Raw genomic sequence first — 20,000 nt, forward strand, 5'->3', positions numbered from 1 at the left:
CCTTCCCTCCCCCTCCTCCCCTCCCTTCAACATCACTCCCCCCTCCCCCTCCCTAGGCATGGGTGTTGAGGGTAAACTAATTAAAAATAAAGTGTGTGTTCTTTTACTGAATTAAACCCTTAATGAGTTAGGACATGATGGACAGTTGGGGCACAGGGCTTTATTTCCCTTCACTCTCTCTGCCACCTCTTTATTTTGCTTTATTTTTCTTTATTCTTTACTACTTCTTTATTTGGCTTTATTTTGCTTTATTCTGTACCATGTCTTTATTCTTACCACATATTTATTTTGCCTTATTCTCTACCACGTCTTTAATTTGCTTTATTTTTCTTTATTCCTTGCCACTTCTTTATTTGGCTTCATTTTTGTTTATTCTTTACCACTTCTTCAGTTTTAGTTTTGGTATGGGTCTTTATTTACCTTTATTCTTTACCACGTCTTTATTTTTGTTTTTCTTTCTCCTTTCTTCTTTATCTCCATCCCCCACCATCATCCCCCACCTGCCTCTCACCTCTTCCCTCCCTCTACCCCTCTTCATCTACCCTTTTTCTGTTCTACCCTTCCACATACTTACCCTCTCCCCTCTTCCTCCCCCTCCTCTCACCCTCCTCCTCCCCACCTTTCCCTACCCCTCTCATTACCGTCTCCCCTACCCTATTCTGCTCTACCCTTCCACATACTTACCCTTTCCCCTCCTTTCCCCCTCCTCATTTCCCCCTGCTCCTCCCCACCTTTCCCTCCCACTCTCATTACCGTCTCCCCTACCCTATTGTGCTCTACCCTTCCACATACCCTTTCCCCTCCTTTCCCCCTCCTCATTCCCCCCTCCTCTTCCCCACCTTTCCCTCCCACTCTCATTACCGTCTCCCCTACCCTATTCTGTCTACCCTTTACATACTTACCCTTTCCCCCTCCTCCTTCCCCTCGTCCTCCCCACCTTTCCCTGCCCCTCTCATTACCGTCTCCCCTACCCTCCTTCATCACCATTCTCCCTTAATCCGTTTTTATGAATTCCACTTAAGCAGACCAGACAAGATGTATAGATGACTCCCTTTAAAAATGTATTAGCTCTGTGTCTGTGTCTCTGCGTATCCTCTTTTTCTGTCTGTCTGCCTGTCTGTTTATCTCCTTTTCTGCCTGTTCCTGTCTGTCTGTCTGTGTCTGCTACATGTCTTTCTCTGCTTGCCTGTTAGTATGGCCGTTTGTCTCTTTTATGTGTTCATCTGCTTGTCTTTATATCAGTCTGTTGTCCGTCTGTCTGTCTGCTGTCTGTCTTTCTGTTACGTATCTGTCTGCTGTCTTTCTTTTTATGTCAGTCTGTTATCTTTCTTTTTATGTCAGTCTGTTATCTTTCTGTTTATATCTATCTGTCTGGTGTCTGTCTTTATCTGTCAGTCTGGTATCTTTCTGTTTATCTGTCTGACTATCTATCTGTCTGTCTGTCTTCCTGTCTACCTGTCATTTGAACCGGGTGAAACGGTGCCAGGTTCCTGGATTTTACCTGTAATTAACCCCTTCAGTACGATGTTGTATTCTTGCTACCCCGGGAAGGAGGAATGAAGGAGGAGGGAAGGAGTGAAGGAGTAGAGAAGGTAGGGAAGGAAGGGAGGGAGAGGAGGAAAAGGAGGACGGAAAGAGACGGGGGAAGGTAGGGAGGGAAGGAAAGAAGGTAAAGAAGAAGGAGCAGGAAGGAATGACGAGAAGGGAGAAGGAAGGGAATGTAGGATAAAAAAAAGGGGGGAGGAAGAGAAGTATAGGTGAAGGAAGGAAGAAGAGGAAGACAAGGAAGGAAGGAGTGAGGGCGAGAAAGAGAAGGAAAGATAGAAGGGTGAAGAGGAGGAAAAGAAGGAGGGAAGGAATTGGGGAAAGGAAGAGAGGTAAAGATAGGGGAAGGAGATGAAGTAAAGATAGAGGAAGGGAGAGAAGAAAGGAAGGAACGGGGGAAAGGAAGAGGTATAAAAGGGAAGGAAGAGAAGGAGGGAAGGAATTGGGGAAAGGAAGGGATGTGACGATAGGGAAGGGAAGTGGAGACGGGGAAGGAGGAGAGGGAGAAGGAAGGAAGGAGGCGAAGGAGTGAGGGAAAGACTTTCATTACAGGCTGCTGGCTACAACGTCTGATTACTAATTAATGAGTCGCACAGCTGCCTTCATTCCTTCCTTCACTGCCTTCTGCCTTCCTTCTTTATTATATTCTTCCCTTTTTTCTTACTTTTCTGTTTTCCTTCTTCGTTCCTTCTTTCTTTCCTTCTTTCTTATTTTCTTCCCCTTATTCTTCTTTTCCTATTTTCCTTCTTTCATCCTTCTTTCCTTCTTTCATCCTTCTTTCCTTCTTTCTTCCATCCTTCCCATTTTTCTTACCTTTCCATATTTTTTCCTTCTTTCTTCATCTTTCCTTCTTTCTTTCTTTCTTCCATTCCTCTTTTTCTTACTTTATCCTTCTTCCTTCCTTCTTTCTTTCTTTCCCCCTTTTTTCCATTCTTCCCCCTTATTCGTACTTCTGTTTTCCTTCTTCCATCCTTCTTTCTTCTTTCTTTCCTTCCTTCCATTCTTCCCGTACTTCATACTTTTTTCTTTTTATCCTTCCTTCTTTTTTTCCTTCTTCCATTCTTCCCCCATTTTCTTACTTCTTTCCTTCTTTTTTCCTTCTTCCATCCTTCATTCTTCTTTCTTTCCGTCTTCCATTCTTTCCCTTCTTTCTTTTTTTCCTTCTTCCTTCCTTCATTCCTTATTTCTTCTTTCCGTCTTTCTTCCATTCTTCCCCTTTTTCTTGCTTCTTTCCTTCTTTTTTCTTACTTCCATCCTTCTTTCTTCTTTCTTTCCGTCTTCCATTCTTCCCCCTTTTCTTATTTCCTTCTTGTTTTCTTCCTTCTTTCCATATTTTTCCATCTTTCCTCCTTTCTTCTTTCTCCTCTCGCGTCTGTCTTGCTTCTTTCCTTTATTTATTTGCATCTTTCTTTTTTCACGCCATTTAATACTTCATTCGTTTTATCACTCCCTTCTCATCCATTCATTTCTTTCCTCGTTTCTTTCTCTCGCTCGTTTTCTTCTGTCATGTTCTTAATGCTTTTTATTTTTTTAGTATATATCTTAATTCATTTCCTTCATTGAGTTCATATTTCTTTCATACCCTTTTCTTCTTACCATTCATTTCCTTCTTTCATGACCAATAAATTTCTTTCCCCCTCCTTCCTTCCTTCCTTCCTTCATGCATTTTATTTCCATCTGTTTTTTTTATTCTGTTTATTTACTAGCTCGTTCTTTTCCTTTTTTCTTTAATCTCTCTTTTTTTTCAACTTTTTCTTTCATCATCGTCTTTATTCTTTCCTTCCTTCATTCCTTCTTTCATTGACTCTTTAATAATTGTCCCTTTTCATGTAGTTTCTCTCTTGTCTCTTTATTTTTTTCCCATATTTCTGTTTTCCTTTCACTTCTTGCAGCCAACAGTTTCTTTCCTTAAGGTAGAAAAGAAAGAGGAAGGGAGAAAAAAGGGAGAATGAAGGAGGAAGAGAGGGAGGGAGTAAGGAAGGGAGGGAGAGTATGAGGGTAGGCTGGAGGGAGGGAGGGAAGAAGGGAGGGAGGAAAATTGATGGTTGAGGTGGTCATCCCTTCTTGATGGTGTTGAGAGAGAGAGAGAGAGAGAGAGAGAGAGAGAGAGAGAGATGGGGGTAGCTTTAATCCCCAAGAAGGACATTTTATCCCCAACAAATTAGGTAACAAGATGGGGAGGGGGGGGAGTGATGGAGGGAAGGATAGAGGTGGATAGTTTGAGAGAGAGGGAGAGAGAGAGAGAGAGGAGTAATTCCCTCCTTGGCGTCCTTCCTTCCATCCTCCGTCCATGCTTCATCCCTCCTTCCTTCTGTCTTTCCATCCTTCTTGCATTCTCATCTACCCTCATTCTTTCCAGCATTTCTCCCTTCCCTGCTGCATTCATTTCCTTCCTGTTTTCCATCCCGTCTGTCTTCCTTCAACTTCCTCCCTTCCTTCTGCCTTCCCTCCTCCTTCCCTCCTTTCTTCCTTCAATCCTTCTTCCCTTCCTTGCTGGTGCGTTGTGTGGTCCGTGTTTGAATAGGATTAGGGAAGAAAGGTATTAACACTCTCTCTCTCTCTCTCTCTCTCTCTCTCTCTCTCTCTCTCTCTCTCTCATCCCCCTCTCGCTCTCTCTTCTTCCTTCTCTTCTTCCGTCACATCCTCTTTCTTTTTAATTATTAATATATTTCTCTTTCTTTTCAGGTAAGTGAAATTATGAGACTTTGAGGCATATGGGTCTTGGCCACCTTGGATGAACTCTGGGATTGGAGTCTGGCAATAGATGGAGGTGAATAATGAAGTAAGGGAAAGAAAGGTGAGGAAAGGTTAAAAAAGAAAAGAAAAAGTAGGTATTGAAGCAAGGTACTGAAGGATGCTGGGTGCAGGGAAAGAAAGATGAGGATAGATCATTTGAAATAACCTAGATAATGAAGCAGCTTAGATGTACAGGTAAGGAAAGGTGAGAATAGGTAAATAAATTGCCTAGGTAATGAAGAATAAATGTACAAACAAGGAAAGGTGAGAATAGGTAAATAGATATAGAGCAGGTGAAGTACCGTATATTATCTGCAGGTGAGAAAAGGTGAGAATAGGTAAACAGATAGAAATAGGTCAGGTAATGATGGGAATAGGTTGATAACTTGCTCGACACCAGTCCTTATTCCCACTTCATAACACTTCCTGCACTTATCCTCCCGTCTTATACCCTTATCAGTCAGTTCGTATGGAGTCTAGTGTAGGACCGGACCTTTTTCCGTGAGAGAGAGTGATTGCTGGTATTAATCTTCCCTCATAATGGCCAGGTACGAATTAGGAAAGGATTGATGTAGTGAGAGTAGTGCATTATACAAGAAGCGTTTGTGTGTGTGTGTGTGTGTGTGTGTGTCTTCCGGGCTTCAGGGAACGGATTAACAGTTATTTGTCGGTAGGTAGGTACACAGAAAATGAGTGTGCTTTGTATGTATGTATGTACTGATGTATGTATGTATATATTTGTGTGTGTATGTATGCGATTAGGTAAGTAGGTATGTAGGTAGATAGATAGCCCTACATAATCAGTTAAGTAGGTAAGTACGGTAGGTAGGAAGGTAGGTAGATAGGTTGGTGGGTGTGCAAATAGGTCTGTAAGTAGGTATAGGGTTGAGTTTGAGATGCAAATGAATGAAAATGGTTCTATAAAGAGATTTAAGTAGAAGCTGGATCTCTCTCTCTCTCTCTCTCTCTCTCTCTCTCTCTCTCTCTCTCTCTCTCTCTCTCTCTCTCTCTCTCTCTCTCTCTCTCTCTCACGTAATGTTATGCTGATTTAAGAGAGAGAGGGAGAGTAGGTTTCAAGTGGCATGCCTCTCTCTCTTTCTCCGTAAAGACATAGGATGCGTCTTGAATTCTGAAGGAGTTTGTGGAGGTATAAGACATGACGAAGAAAATCCAGTTACTTAAAGAAAATCGTAAGGTGGTTGCAATATTTAAGGAGAAAGGTCAGCGTCTTTGTTTAGGGCTGAGGGTGTTATTATTATTATTATTATTATTATTATTATTATTATTATTAATTATTATTATTATTATTATTATCATCATTATATTCAACTACTACTACTACTACCACCGCCACAACCACCACCACCACCACTACTACTACTGTTATCATTTTTATTATTATTATTATTATTATTATTATTATTATTATATATTATTATTATTATTTACGAAAGAAGTCAAGGCAGATAACCATGTTTCCAAAGAAACATGAACAAAGAAGAAGTCAAAAGGAAGATTTGTTCCTCCCAAGATGCCTAAAATTATGTAAGTGTGGAGGTCATAGTCAGTGGGAAAGAGAATGGGGAAGACAGATTTAGTTATTAGTGTGGTGGTGATGATGATGATGGTGGTGGTGGTGGTGATGGTGTTAGTGAATTTTTATTTTGTGATTGTGGTATTTGTGGTTGGGGTATTGGTGTTGAGGTTGATGATGGTGGTAGTTTTGGTAGTGAAGGATAATAATGGTTGTTTTCATTATAGTTGTAGTGGTGGTAGTTTAATAGTACGGTATGTTTTAATGTGATGACGTGTTTTTTATGTGACTAAGTGTGGTATGTGCGATAGTGGTAGTTGTGGTAGTGGTAGTGGTGGGGGGTGAGGTGGGTGGTCGACCCCCATGGCTCAGTAATTGATCCTCTCCACAGGGGGTCCTCCGCTCCCCATAGCGTCCTGCCCCCCACCCACCCCTTGTGTGGGTGTAGAGGGGGTGGGGGGAGGCAGGTATGTGGGAAGGTGTGGTGATTTGATGCTTAGATAACCCCCACCCCCACATACCCCCTTCCCTCACCCCCACCCCCACCCCCACACCTGTCATTCTATATCTGTGCTACGTATGTGGTATATTTGTGATACCTGTGTACTTTATTCCACACCTGTTATTCTATACCTGCTGCACATCTGGTATTTCTAACTGGTATATTCCACACCTGTTATTCTATACCTGCTGCACATGTGGTATTTCTAACTGGTATATTCCACACCTGTTATTCTATACCTGCTACACATGTGCTGTTTTTCTGCTATACCTTCATGCTCATTCCCTTATCCATATAATTCCACACCTGCCTCTTTCCACATGTGCTTTATCTACTTTACCTTATCTTACCTGACTTACTCCACACCTGCTGTTCCACACCTGTCATGCTATCTCACACGTGTTCACTACTTGTCATCATTCCACTGCTTTTATACACCTGTCATACCAGCCCACACCTGTCATACCACCTCACCTATCTTCCCACACCTGTCATACCACCTCACCTATCACCCCACACCTGTCATACCACCTCACCTATCACCCCACACCTGTCATACCACATCTTATACCATCCCACACTTGTCATACCACCTCACCTATCACCCCACACCTGTCATACCACCTCACCTATCACCCCACACCTGTCATACCACCTCAGCTATCTCCCCACACCTGTCATACCACCTCAGCTATCTCCCCACACCTGTCATACCACCTCATCTATCACCCCACACCTGTCATACCACCTCACCTATCACCCCACACCTGTCATACCACATCTTATACCACCCCACACCTGTCATACCACCACACCTATCTCCCCACACCTGTCATACCACCTCACCTATCACCCCACACCTGTCATACCACCTCACCTATCTCCCCACACCTGTCATACCACCTCACCTATCTCCCCACACCTGTCATACCACCTCACCTATCTCCCCACACCTGTCATACCACCTCACCTATCACTCCACACCTGTCATACCACATCTTATACCACCCCACACCTGTCATACCACTCCAGGCCTTTCACCTCACACCTCTCACACCACCCCACACCTGCTTCACCTGTCATACCACACCTGTAATGAGGTGCTAATTAATTGGCACACCTGAGGGAGGGGTTAAGGTGAAAGAGGTGAGCAGGTATTGTGTGTGTGGGTGGGTGGTTTCTCTCTCTCTCTCTCTCTCTCTCTCTCTCTTTCTCTTGTGGATGGAGATACAAAAACGGGAATAGAGGAGAGATAATGAGGAAAGGAGAGAGAGAGAGAGAGAGTCACCCCCCGTAGTCACCTTGGAATGTGATCCCCTGTGAAGTGTATAAACATTTGTTCCCCCCTACTGTTTGCATCCCTCCCCCTTCCCCTACCCCTTCCCCTCCCCCTCCCCCTTCCCCTTCCCCCTCCCATTCCCCTTCTCCTTTCCCTTCCCCCTCCCCCTCCCCCTCCCCCTCCCCCTTCCCCCTCCCATTCCCCTTCTTCCCCTTCCCTTCCCTTCCTTTCCCTTCCCTTCCCTTCCCTTCCCTTACCTTACCCCACCTTATCCTACCTTATATTACCTTACCTCATTTTCTTCCCCTTCCCTCTTCTCTTCCTCTTCCTTCTCCTTCTTCCCCTTTCCTCTCCCTTTCCCCCTTCCCCATACCTCTTCCTCTTTCTTCTCTCCTTCCTTTTCTCATTTTCTTTCTCTCCATATCTTTCCGTCAGTCCTTCATTTCTCATTCAGTTTTACCTCCTGCTCCCTTACTCTTTTCTCCATTCTTATCTTTCTTCTCTTCCTCTCTGCTTTCCTCTTATTTATTCTTCATCCTTATCCCTCTCTTTCCTCATTCCTTCATTTTCCTCTCTCTCTCTCTCTCCCGGTATTCTTTCCAACTTTCTCTTCCTCTTTACGTCCTCTCTTTTTCTCTCTCTCCTGTTATCCTTCATCGTTCTCCCATCTTGCCTTCTCTCATTTTTCTTTCATGTTTTTTCCTGTCCTCTTTCCGTCGCTTCTTGCTCTCCTTTCTACCCCCGTTCCTTCTTTCTTTCCTTCACTCTTTCACGCATCCTTCTTACTTTTTCATTTGTCTTCTCTTCCTTCCTCATACACTTCTCCATCCTCCTGCCCCTCCATCTTCACCATCTTCATCCTCCTACGCCTTCCTTCCTTCCTTCTTTTTTCACTTTCCTCCCCTTTCTCCCTTTCTTTCTTCCATCCATCTCCATCTTTTATGTTATCCTTCCTTCCTTCAGTTTTCCCTTTCCTCCCTTTTTCCCTTCTTTCTCCTCCCTATGTTATCCATTCCTCCCTCCCTCCCTCCAAATCCCTCTCATCATGTGCTTCCATCCCTTGCCTATTTTCTCTCTTCTGCTCATAAGGTTTACATCCGCTAATTAATACACGGGAATATAGGCCCTCGGGGATATGAGAGAGAGAGAGAGAGAGAGAGAAAGGAAAGTTGATGGGAAAGTAAGGGGAGAGAGAAAGGGGGAGACAGAAAGGAATAGAGTGAAAGGTTGACAGAATGTATGGAGAGAGAGAGAGAGAGAGAGATAGGTAGATCGATCGATCGATCGATCGATCGATAGATAGATAGATAGAGAGAGAGAGAGAGAGAGAGAGAGAGAGAGAGAGTGAGTGAAACGGTAATAGTTAAAAAAAAAAAAAGAGGAAGAGAGGGGGTGGTTAAAAGAGAGGGTAGAAAGAGAGGGAGAGAAGCAATTAAGAGAAGAAGAGAGTGGAGGGAGGGAGGGAGAGATGGAGGGAGGGAGGGAAGGAGATAGGGAGGGAGGGAAGGGTAGAGTCCCCCATAAAATTAATTATATAAGACAAGAGGAGAAAAAGTGTCCCCATACTTGATCACCTCTCTCTCTCTCTCTCTCTCTCTCTCTCTCAACCGGACAGCTTCACTTATCCGGAAAATCTGTCCGAATTACCGACAATTTCCGGATGACAGGGGAGAGAAGTGGACATAGGCGATTAAAATGAGAGCCAGATTGTGGTAGTTGTGGTGATTGTGGTAGTTGTGGTGATTGTGATGGTTGTGGTGGTAGTAGTTTTGATAGTGGTGGTTGTGGTAGTGATGATTTGGTGATTGTGGTAGTATTGGTTATTGCAGTGGTTGTGTGTGTGTGTGTGTGTGTGTGTGTGTGAGAGAGAGAGAGAGAGAGAGAGAGAGAGAGAGAGAGAGAGAGAGAGAGAGAGAGTGCCACCTGGTGAGTGTGATGAATATGATGAATATGACACTGGTACCTTCCCCCTTAACCCCCAGCATGGTGCCTACTCCCCTGCCTCACCCCTGCCTAACCTCCTACCTCACCCCTGCCTCATCCCTGCCTAACCTCTTGCCTCAATCCTGCCTTATCCCTGCCAAACTTCTGCCTTACTTATTCCTTACATCCTTACTCATCCTGCCTTGTTCTTGCCTCACCCCTGCCTTACTTTCTGCCTCGCCTCCTGCCTCATCCCTTGCCTTACCCCTGCCTACGATATTCCCTATATCCTTACACCTTTGCCTTATTCCTGGCCTCACCTGTCCCCTTCCCCCCCTCCTCATCCCTGCCTCACCCCTTGCTTAAACCCTGCCTTAGCCTTGCATCACCCCTATCTTACCCCTGCCATGCCCTCTGCCTAACCTATTTCCTACTCCCTCCCACTTCTTGACTCTTGCCTTGTGCCTGACTCACTCATACCTCATACCCTGCTTCTCGTAATTCCTTATCCCTGCCAAACTCTGCCTCACCCTTTCTTGCCCTCTGCCTCCCCCTGCCTAACACCTACCTCACCCTGCCTCATCCTCTTTTCCCCCTACCTCACCTTTGCCTCTACCTCTCCCTCACCCTACCTCACCCCTCCCCCAACGTTACACCGCTTCATCCTACCTCACCCTCGCCTCTACCTCTCCCTCACCTTACCTCACCCTTACCTTATACTACTTCATCCTACCTCACCCTTTCATCACCCATTCCCCTGCCTCTGCCTCACCCTGCCTCACCCCTGCCTCACCCTGCCTTACCCTGCACCTCGTCCATTAAGGAAGGGTTGTATTAAATGTGTATCAAGACAAGAGTCATTGTAGGGTGTACGTGAGGGGCATTCTCTCTCTCTCTCTCTCTCTCCTCCCTTTTCTCTTCCCTCACTTCCATTACTCCCTTAATTCATCCTTTTCTCCAGTTCCTTATATTGATTCTTTCCTTCCCCTCATCTTCCCCTCTTCCTTCCCCTTCCTGTTCCCCTTTCCCCTTGTCACTCCTTCTGTTTCCCTTCCCTTCTCCTTTTTTCTCTTCCCCTCTTTCTTTTTCCCTCTTTTCTCTTCCCCTCTTCCTTTTTCCCCCTTTCCTTCTTGATTGTTCCCCTCTCATCCAGTCTTCCCTTCTCGCTCACCCTCCTCTCCTCCCTTTCTCTTCCCCCTTCACACTCTTTCCTTCCCCATCACCTCTTCATCCCCTCCCCTTCCCTTCCTTTCCCCCTCCTCTTTCCTTCCCCCTTCTCCTCCTCCCCTCTCCTTCTTTTCCCCCCTCACCCTCTTTCCTTCCCCATCACCCCCTGCTCCCCTCCCCTTCCCTTCCCCCTCCTCTTTCCTTCCTCCTCACCCCCTCCTCCCCTCCCACCCCAAGCAAGTAAGTTTTTCCGGTGATACAGAAACAAGTAATCGTACTGAAGGTATTGATTTTCCACACTCTCCTCCTCTCCCACTCGATTTCTCTTCCCCACTCTCCTCCCTGCTCTTCTTCTTCTCTTCTCCCATCCCTTCCCTTGTACTAACCTCCCCATGTCTCTCCCCATCCTCCCTTCGTCTTCCTTATTCCCTTCCTGTTACCTCCCCCTCTCGTCTCCCCATCCCATCCAATCCCTGTTCCTGTTTCTCCCCTCTTCCCTTTCCTTTTTTTTCTTCTCCCCTCCCTTTCCCTCCCCTTCCCTCGCTATTACTCCTCCCCTCTCCACCACTCACTCTGTTTCTCTCATCCCCCTTTCTCTTCTCCCTCTTCCTCCATCCCTCCCCTACCATCTCCTCTCTTCCCCTTCCTCTTCCATCCTCTCCCCATCCCAAGCCTCCATCTCCCTACCTCTTCTTTTCTTCTCCCATCCCATCCTCACTTCTCATCTCCCCTTCCTCACTTTCCCTCCCCCTATGGCGCCTCCCCTCCTCCCTTTTCCTACTGTCTCTCCTTCTCTCCCCTCTTACCTTCCATACAGTGCCTCCCTTTGTCTCCCCTCTCCCCCTCTTTACATTGTCTCCTCCTGTCTCCCCTCTCCCTATCCCTCCCCTCCCCTCCCCTCCCCTCCCCTCCCCTCCCCTCCCCTCCCCTCCCTTTTCCTACTATCTCTCCTCTCTGTCTCTCTTCTCTCCCCTTCCTTACATTCTCTCCCTTAGTCTCCCCTCTTGTCTCCTCTCCTCCTCTCCCTTCTTCTCTCCTCCCCTCCCTCCCCTCCCCTCCCCTCCCCCAACGACACAGCCGAGCACCCAGTTATAAATCACGCGTTCATCCTTAAATTAAAAACTACCGCTTGTTAGAGTGCCTCTCTCTCTCTCTCTCTCTCTCTCTAATTCCCTCCTGGCCCCATTCTCTCCGTTCTTCCTGGTATCTTTCCTCATACTCTTCCTCCATCTCTCCTCCATGCTTCATCCTTGCCTCTCTCCCTTCCTCCCTTCCCCATCTTATTATCTCCTCCTCTTCCTCTTCCTCTTTTTCCTCCGTTATTCCTTCCCTCCTTCCTTCTCTCCAAGCCCCCTCCTCTCTTCCTTCTTTCCTTCTTTATCAACCTATTTTTTTTCTTATTTTTTCCTTACTTCCGAGTCTCCTTCCTTCTTCCCTTCCGCCTTTCTTTTTGTCATGCCTGCTTTATTCTCAGTATTTATCCTTCTTCCCGTCCTTCTTGTCTTACCATTCTTCCCCCCCTTCTTCTCCACTTTTCTCCTTCCCTCCTTTTTCCTCTTCCCTCCTTCCTTCTCCTCTTCTTCCCTTCTTTCTCCTCCTCCTCTTCTTCTTCCCTCCTTCCTTCTTCCCTTCTTCCTGTTCCTCGTCTACATCCCTCCTTCATCCTCCTCTTCTCCCTCCCTTCTTCCTTCTCCTCTTCTCCATCCCTTCTTCCACCTTCTCTTCTCCTTCTCTTCTTCCTCCTCCTCTTCTCCATCCCCTCCTTCTCCATTTTTCCTTCCCTCCTTCTTTCCTTTCTCCCTCCTTCTCTCCTTTTCCCCTTCCTCTCTCTCCCTCCTTGTGTGTTGGTTTTCTGGTATCATATTCTTCCTTCCATTCTCCTTTCCTCCCTCTTCCTTTCTGCTCTTTCTTATTTCCTTCCCTCTCTTCCTGCGTCTTTCCCTCCCTCCTTCTTTCTTTCCTCTTTTCTCCTTTCTTCTCCTTCCTTTTCTTCTTCCCTTGTGGTTTTCTTGGTGTCATATTCCTTCCTTCTTTCTTTAATCTTCCCTCCTTCCTTCCTTCTTCTCTTCTCCAACCTTCATTCTCTTCTCTTTTCTCCTTCCCTCCTCCTCTTCTCTCTTCTCCCTGCCTTCCTCCTTCCTTCCTCCTCTTTCCTTCATTCATTGATTCCATCTTTCCTTTCATCCTCCCTCCCGTCCTTCCTTCCTTCCTCCTCCTCCTCCTCCTCCTCCTCCTCCTCCTCCTCCCTTCCTTCCTTCCTTCCTTCCTTCCTTCCTTCCATCCCCCGTGGTGTCCCTGGTGTCATATTGAATGTTGCCTCAAACACCGCCTCTCACACACACCTGACAGATCCTTCCTGCGTGACTCGACTCGGTGTGTGTGTGTGTGTTTGTCCGTGTGTGTGTGTATGTATGTATCCGAGACATTTGAAGACATAAAAATCAAATAACTAACTAAATAAATAGATAAATGTGTGTGTTACGAACCAACCCCACGTCAGCACTTCCGTATATTAGTGTTATTTATTCCAGTATGAGCGTGGGAATAGAGGCACATCGTCCTGTAGTCCTCGTCCATCCTGTTTTATTGTATAACACACCCCATGCTGACGCCAGGCGGGTTTATTTAGGGCTGGATGGGACCGTAGAGTTTAAAGGGTTTGTGTCTGTCAGAATGGAGGATGAAACACAGTGAGTAATGGTGGTGATGGTGGTGGTGTGGTGGTGGTGGTGGTGTGGTGGTGGTGGTGGTGATGTGGTGGTGGTGTGGTGGTGGTTGTGGTGATGATTGTGGTGGGATTCCAAACTGTGACCGTGAGATCCGTCGTAGGTGTTGGGGAGGCACTTCAAGTATTGCAGGGGAGGAGGAGGAGGAGGAGGAGGAGGAGAGAGAGAGAGAGAGAAGTAGGGATGGTTGGAAGGAAGGCAGAAACAGTAGGAAGGAAGGGAGAGAAGTAGGGATGGTTGGAAGGAAGACAAAAGTAACAGGAAGGAAGGAAGAGAAGTAGGGATGGGAAGAAGGATGGAAGGAACGAAAAAACAGTAGGAAGGAAGGGAGAGAAGTAGGGATGAGAGGAAGGATGGAAGAAAAGAAGGCAGAAATATTAAGGAGGGAGGAAGCAGGGAAGTGAAAGGAAGAAGGATGGAAGGAAGGGAGATAGGGTGGGAAGTAAAGGAGTAAAGAGAAGGAAGAAGAGGTTAGAAGGTGGGTAAGTGTTGGGAAGGAAGGAGGAAGGAGGGAGATAGAAGAAGGATGTATATGGAGGGAGGAGGGAAAGGAGGGAGGGGGGAAAGGAAGGGAGAGGAGGAGAGGGATGGAGGGGGAGTGAGAGAGGCAAAGACCCTGGAAAGGAGGATAGGTAGGGGGGGAGAGAGGGAGGTAAAGTAACAGGGAGGGAGGGAGGAAGGGAAGGAGAGTGGGAGGTAAAGTGACAGGGAGGGAGGGAGGAAGGGAGGGATTGAGGGTGGTAAAATGATAGGGAGAGAGGGAGGTAAAGTGTCAAAGAGCCAGGGAGGGAGAAGGGGAGGGAGGGAGGGAGGTAAAGTGACAGGGAGGGAGGGAGGGAGAGAAGGAGGCAACACTGATGGCTCACGAGGGAGAGAACGATCTGGGGAGGTATTACTGGGGAGGAAGGAAGGAAGGAGGGAAGGAAGGAAGAGGAAGATGGAAGAGTGGGAGGGGAGAAATGAAAAAGGGAGAGAGGGAGAGGAGAAAAAAAGGGAGAGGGAAGGAGTGGAGGGAGGAAATCAGGGAGGGAGGGGAGGGAGAAGAGATGTGGAACTGAGAGAGGGAGGAAAGGTGAGAGAGAGAAGAGGAGGGAAATAAAGAGGAGGAAAGGTAGGGTAATTTCTCACTCCTTTCCTTCTTCCTCCTTTCCTCTCTCCTCACTCTCTTCCTCTTCTTCCTGTCTCCTTGTTTGGTACCGGTATTGTGTGTGTGTGTGTGTGTGTGTGTGTGTGTGTGTTTGTAATGTTTTTTTCTACCCAAATCCATGACCTGTTTCAAGATAGGCCTGAGATGGACATTACCTGATTATTACATTATTCCTTCTACTTCTAGATTACTTTATTGAGCTTTGAAAAAATCGTAGTAAAGGCATTAGTAGTAGTTGTAGTAGTAGCAGCAGCGGTAGTAGGAGTAGTAGCAGTGGTAGTGGTAGTAGTAGTAACTGCCCACCTGCTGACATCCACCTTCCTCCTTTTGTGGGATAGGGAAGTAGTTGAGGGACAGCCAGGTAGTTGATCCGCCTGCTTATATAGGTGCCACCACGTGAAGGCCCCCCCTCTCCAGCGCCAGGGAAGGAGTTAGTGAATCAGGAAAATTATAACTTTGATGCTAGAATAACTTAGATGTTGTGGTGGTGTTGGGTGAGGATGCCTGTGTTAAGTAGGAGTTTATTTATAGTGTTGTTAGTCCGTTCCCTGTGGAGTTGTTAGGCTGATGTGGAGAGGTGGATTGGGTGGTGGTGGTCGGTGTGGAGCAGGGAGGATGTGGCAGGAGGTGAGGGTGAAGGAGAGGGAGATGAAGGTGGTGAAGGTGAGAGAGAGAGAGAGAGAGTTTGGTGATTTTAGTGTGAGGTTTAAGAGGTGATTGACTGATATAGGCGGTAAATTGGGTGGTGGTGTAGGGGGGAGGGAGAGAGAGTGAGGGAGGGAGGAAGGCGAGAGGAGGAAAGATGAAGAGGGTGAGGGGCCAGAGGTAAGGAGAGAGATGAGAGTGAGCAAGGGAGGGATGTGAAGGTGAGGGAAAAGGGAAGGAGGATAGAATAGGTGGGGAAGAGGGAGGGAGGGAAGTGAAGGAGAGGGAGAGAGGTGAGATATTGTGGGGTAAAAGAGGGGAAGGGGGGAAGGGGAACGTGAGTGGGGAAGAAGAGTAGTTAGGGAGGGAGGGGTGATTGAGTGGGTGGGAGGAGGGGAAGGGAGGGAGGTGATAGTAAGGAGGAAAGTGATGGTGTGTGAGTGAGTAAATCAGATGAGGATGAATATGTAAGAAATTGAGGAAAATCAGGATGAGTGAGGAAAGTGAAGGTAAGGAAGGAAGAGAAGGAGGTGAGACAGAATACGTAAGAGAGGGAGGAAAGGAAGAAGGGCGATAATAAGGAAGTGAAGAATGTAGGATGTATGAAGGAGAGTGTTGCAGGAAGAGAAATGACCAAGAGAAGGAAGGAAGGAAGGAAGGAAAGAGGGAAGGGAGGGAGAGGAAGAGGGAGGAAGAAGGAGGGGTGGGGAGGTGAGAAGGGGAGGCTGTGAAAACATTACCATATTTCTAAAGTCTCCCTCTAGTGGCCTGTTTGGGTGAGAGGGAGAGAGAGAGAGAGAGAGAGAGATAGAGTAAGGTGGGTTAGGGTTGAGAGAGAGAGAGAGAGAGAGAGAGAGGGGGGAGAGAGAGAGAGAGAGAGAGAGAGAGAGTAGGGGACAGAGAAAGACATGAGAGGAAGAATGAGATATAGAGTAAGGTGGGTTAGGGTTGAGAGAGAGAGAGAGAGAGAGAGAGGCACCGTGGGCAGACTGATGTAGGGCATCTTGGTGAAATGTCCAAACTTTGCTCACACTCATTTGTATTACCAACACCTGCTGCTGCTTTCATCCTGTTGTCTTTCTCCTCCCTCCCTCCCTCCCTCCCTTCCCTCATTCCTAACATTTTTCCTCCTCAGTATCTTTCTTCCGTCTTCCTTTTGTCTTCCACATCCCCACTTCTCTTCCATCCCTCCTTCCATCTCACCTTCCTTCCTTCCAGTTGTCACCCTTCTCCATACTTCCCCCTTTCCTTCCAGTTGTCTTCCTCCTCCCTATCTCCCTCCCTTCCTTCCATCTTGTCTTCCTCCTCCCTACTTCTTCCTCCCTTCCTTTCGTCTTCCTCCCTGCCTCCTTGTCTTCCCGCCTCTCTTCCACTCACACCATACCTCACACCTTTATTACTTATTTCACCTGTTTGCTTTTCCTTTTGTTTTGATTTTCCATTGATTTTCATTGATTATTTCCTTGCTTGTCATCTTTCCTTATTTCATCAGTATTTTGGATTTGATAGATTTTGTCCTGGTCTTTTTTGTTTGCCTCCCCCAAATTCCGTCTCTAGTCTTTATTTCCTGTTTTTTCATACCTTATTTTTTTTTATTTTATTGGTTTCCTGTGTTTAAATGTATCCTTTATTTTTTCTTTATCATCGTCCCCCTGTTGTTACTCTTCCTCCAGCTTCTTCCTGCTTTATTGCCCATTTATTCATTGTTTCACCTGTTGCTTTGTCCGTTATTTATCATTTCCAGTTTCACATTATTCTCTCACACTATAGAGCTATTTTTATTACCCTTTATTTTCTTTCACATGTCGCGTTTAGCTGTTTATCTTTTATTTTTGTTCTCTTTGTTTTCTTCTTTATTATCTTTTTTTCTTGTTCTCTTCTCCTTTGTTTTCTTTACTACTCCTGTTTATTTACTTATTCTTTACCCCATGTAGTAATTTCACGTCTTTCTTCCTTCGTCTCTCGTGTTTTGATATTCATTTTTATTATTTTTATTTTTATTTTTGGGTCCAAGCTGATCAGACTTAAATACACAGATGTTTAAGAGGTGTGGATCAAGAGTCTCAGATCTCTCTCTCTCTCTCTCTCTCTCTCTCTCTCTCTCACACACACACACACACACACACACACACACACACACACACACACACACACACACACACACACACACACACACACACACACACACACACACACACACACACACACACACACACACACACACACACACACACACACACACACACACACACACACACACACACACACACACCACACACACACACACACACACACACACACACACACACACACACACACACACACACACACACACACACACGTCACTCAGCGCAACAGGGGCGGTCCGAGGCTCGAGAATGGTAGCCCTGTGGCACTTGACAAATTATTGAGACGCCGGTGAGCGCTGGTTAGAGGGGGCGGGGGGAGGGGAAAGGGGTGGGGTTAGGGGGGTGGGGGGGAGTGTGGAGCATCCCTCAGGCCCCTCACCGCCCTCCCCTCACCCTTAAATCCCCCTAAAATAAGAGCCAGAGTGCGACACAGAAGGGGACCTAAGCGCCCCTTTTAGCGCCCCTTGTCAGAGCGGGGTATAAAACGGATGACGGTGGCCGCAAGCTTCGAGTGCGTTGGCAGGGGAGTGTGGGCCTTGCGGTGCGGGTGCGGAAGGGTGTGTGGGGGGCGCGGTAGGGTGCGTGGGTTGCGGCGGGTGTGGCGGGTGGTGGCGTCGGCGGCTGGCGCAATATTGTCGGCAGTAACACGCTATTATCCCCACCTCGGCCACCCTGTCGGACCCCCGCTTATTACCTTAGCCCGCCGCGCTGACGGATCGCTGCGGGGCGGGGCGGGGCGAACGGGGTGAGGTGGGGCGGGGCAAGGCTGGCTGGAGCGCTGCCTGGTTGGATGAATTGGGTGGGGTGAGGCGGAATGGGGTTAAGCCCTTACAGTTAGGTGGAATTGAGTGGAGTGGAGTGGGGTGGGATGGAGTGGGGTTCAGTAGGATGGGGTGTTGGGAGGGTTAAGTGACAGGGGGTGTGGTGGGGTTGGTTGGGGGTGATGGGGGTGCGGTGAGGTAAAACCAAGCAAAGTGGAGCATGACGGGATGAACTAAGACAGGATGAGCTGAGTTAAGGCAAAGTGAGGTGAGCTTGAGCGGGGCGAATGAGCAGTGTGTAGCGGGGCAGGGCGGGGTGGGGCAAGGCAGACTAAAACGCGGCACTGTGGGTAAGGTGTTGTGTAAAATGGGCCAGTGTAGGGTGGGGCAAGGAAGGGTTTGGCTGGGGCTGGGTGGAGAGAGAGAGAGAGCTGAGATGGGGCATGGCTCGCTAATACAGGTATGAGGCAGTTGTGGTGGCAGTATTGGTAGTTGTGGTAACGTTGGCGGATGTGATGGCAGTGCTGGTAGTTGTAGCAGTAATGTTGATAGTTGTGGTAATGTTGGTAGTTAACCCATTCCCTACGATGCCATCTTTTCAAATCTGCTTGCTACTACCAGACGATTTTATTCAGCTTAGGACCCCCCCCCTCCGTTAAAGTGGGGGATAAAAAACTGTATTCATTTACCACTTCCATGTGAGAGATTCCTCTTATAATTAACATTGTCACTTGGTACCATAAGTAATATGTAAAAATCACGTCCTCTGTCTGAAGGGGTTAAGGGACGGTATGTACTGAAGTGTGGGTGTGGGGGTGGAGGCAGCGGGGATAAAGGGAAACACACACACACACACACACACACACACAGCATCACCATAACCAGCGTTACGGTTTAGGTGGATGTATTGGTGAGCCTTTGAACGTGTGCATGAATTAAGGTTGAGACTAAACACAGCAAATCTTTGTAACTCGTCTCCACAGCAGGCGACTCTGTGAAGCCTAGACACTCACAGAAAATGCAAATAATACTTTAGGTTGTTCTGAAAAGATGTCTGTAACAGTAGCATAGTTAGCCCTTATTTTTTTTTCTTACGGGACGCTCATGGTCACTTAGCAGAACTTTCTCTCTAAATCTCCTCTGTCCTCCAGTTTCTTTCAACCTCATCCTCCTGGAAGAACGTTCGCATTGTCTAAGTCATCATGCATGCTGTGGAGAGAGAGAGAGAGAGAGAGAGAGAGAGAGAGAGAGAGAGAGTAATAGATGGATAGATGAAAATAAATGGATGGTTTATTGAGTGATTGACTGGATGGACGTATGATCATTAGAATGGTTGGATGGTGAAATTCTAGTGAATAAGAGTAGAATGGAGTAAATCTGTGTATAGTGAATGGGTGTAGGTGTTAGAGGGGTGGTTGTGTGGTAGATGGATGGCTGTGTGGTAGACGGATGGTTGTGTGGTGGTGGGACAGGTGAGATGTGCCCCTCAGGTAAAACTTGGCCATCATAGTATCCATCACTCTCTCTCTCTCTCTCTCTCTCTCTCTCTCTTTCAGCACTGTGTCTCCCCTCTCACCTTTCCCTCCGCCCTTCACCTTTCCCTCACTCCTCCCAAGAGAAAGAGTGAGTGATGCTTCCAGCCCTTCATTAATTACAATCACACCCTTTGTTACAGGCTTCTGAGTGTGGTAGTTGTGGTGGTGATGGTGGTGGTAGTTGTGGTGGTGGTTGTTGTTGTGGTGGTGGTTGTTGTTGTGGTGGTGGTAGTTGTGGTGGTGGTGGTGGTAGTTGTGATGATAGTTGTAGGCTATTGTTGGTGGTGGTAGTTGTGGTGGTAGCTGTGGTGGTGGTAGTTAGTCATAGTACATGGGAGTAACTAAGCATCCAATCGAGGTGTAGGGACCTG

At 47.0% G+C, this 20,000-nt stretch overlaps 1 protein-coding gene across 1 annotated transcript in view; it reads left to right on the forward strand.

Moving 5' to 3' along the window:
• The window catches only part of LOC145399447 (E3 ubiquitin-protein ligase Rnf220-like), a 149,641-nt gene that overhangs the window by 53,623 nt on the left and 76,018 nt on the right, over window positions 1-20,000 (forward strand). The window lies entirely within an intron of this gene.

This window comes from Coenobita brevimanus, chromosome 1, assembly GCF_032717465.1.
Source record: "Coenobita brevimanus isolate Jiangsu-jjx chromosome 1, ASM3271746v2, whole genome shotgun sequence".
In the NCBI taxonomy this organism is placed as follows: Eukaryota; Metazoa; Arthropoda; class Malacostraca; order Decapoda; family Coenobitidae; genus Coenobita; species Coenobita brevimanus.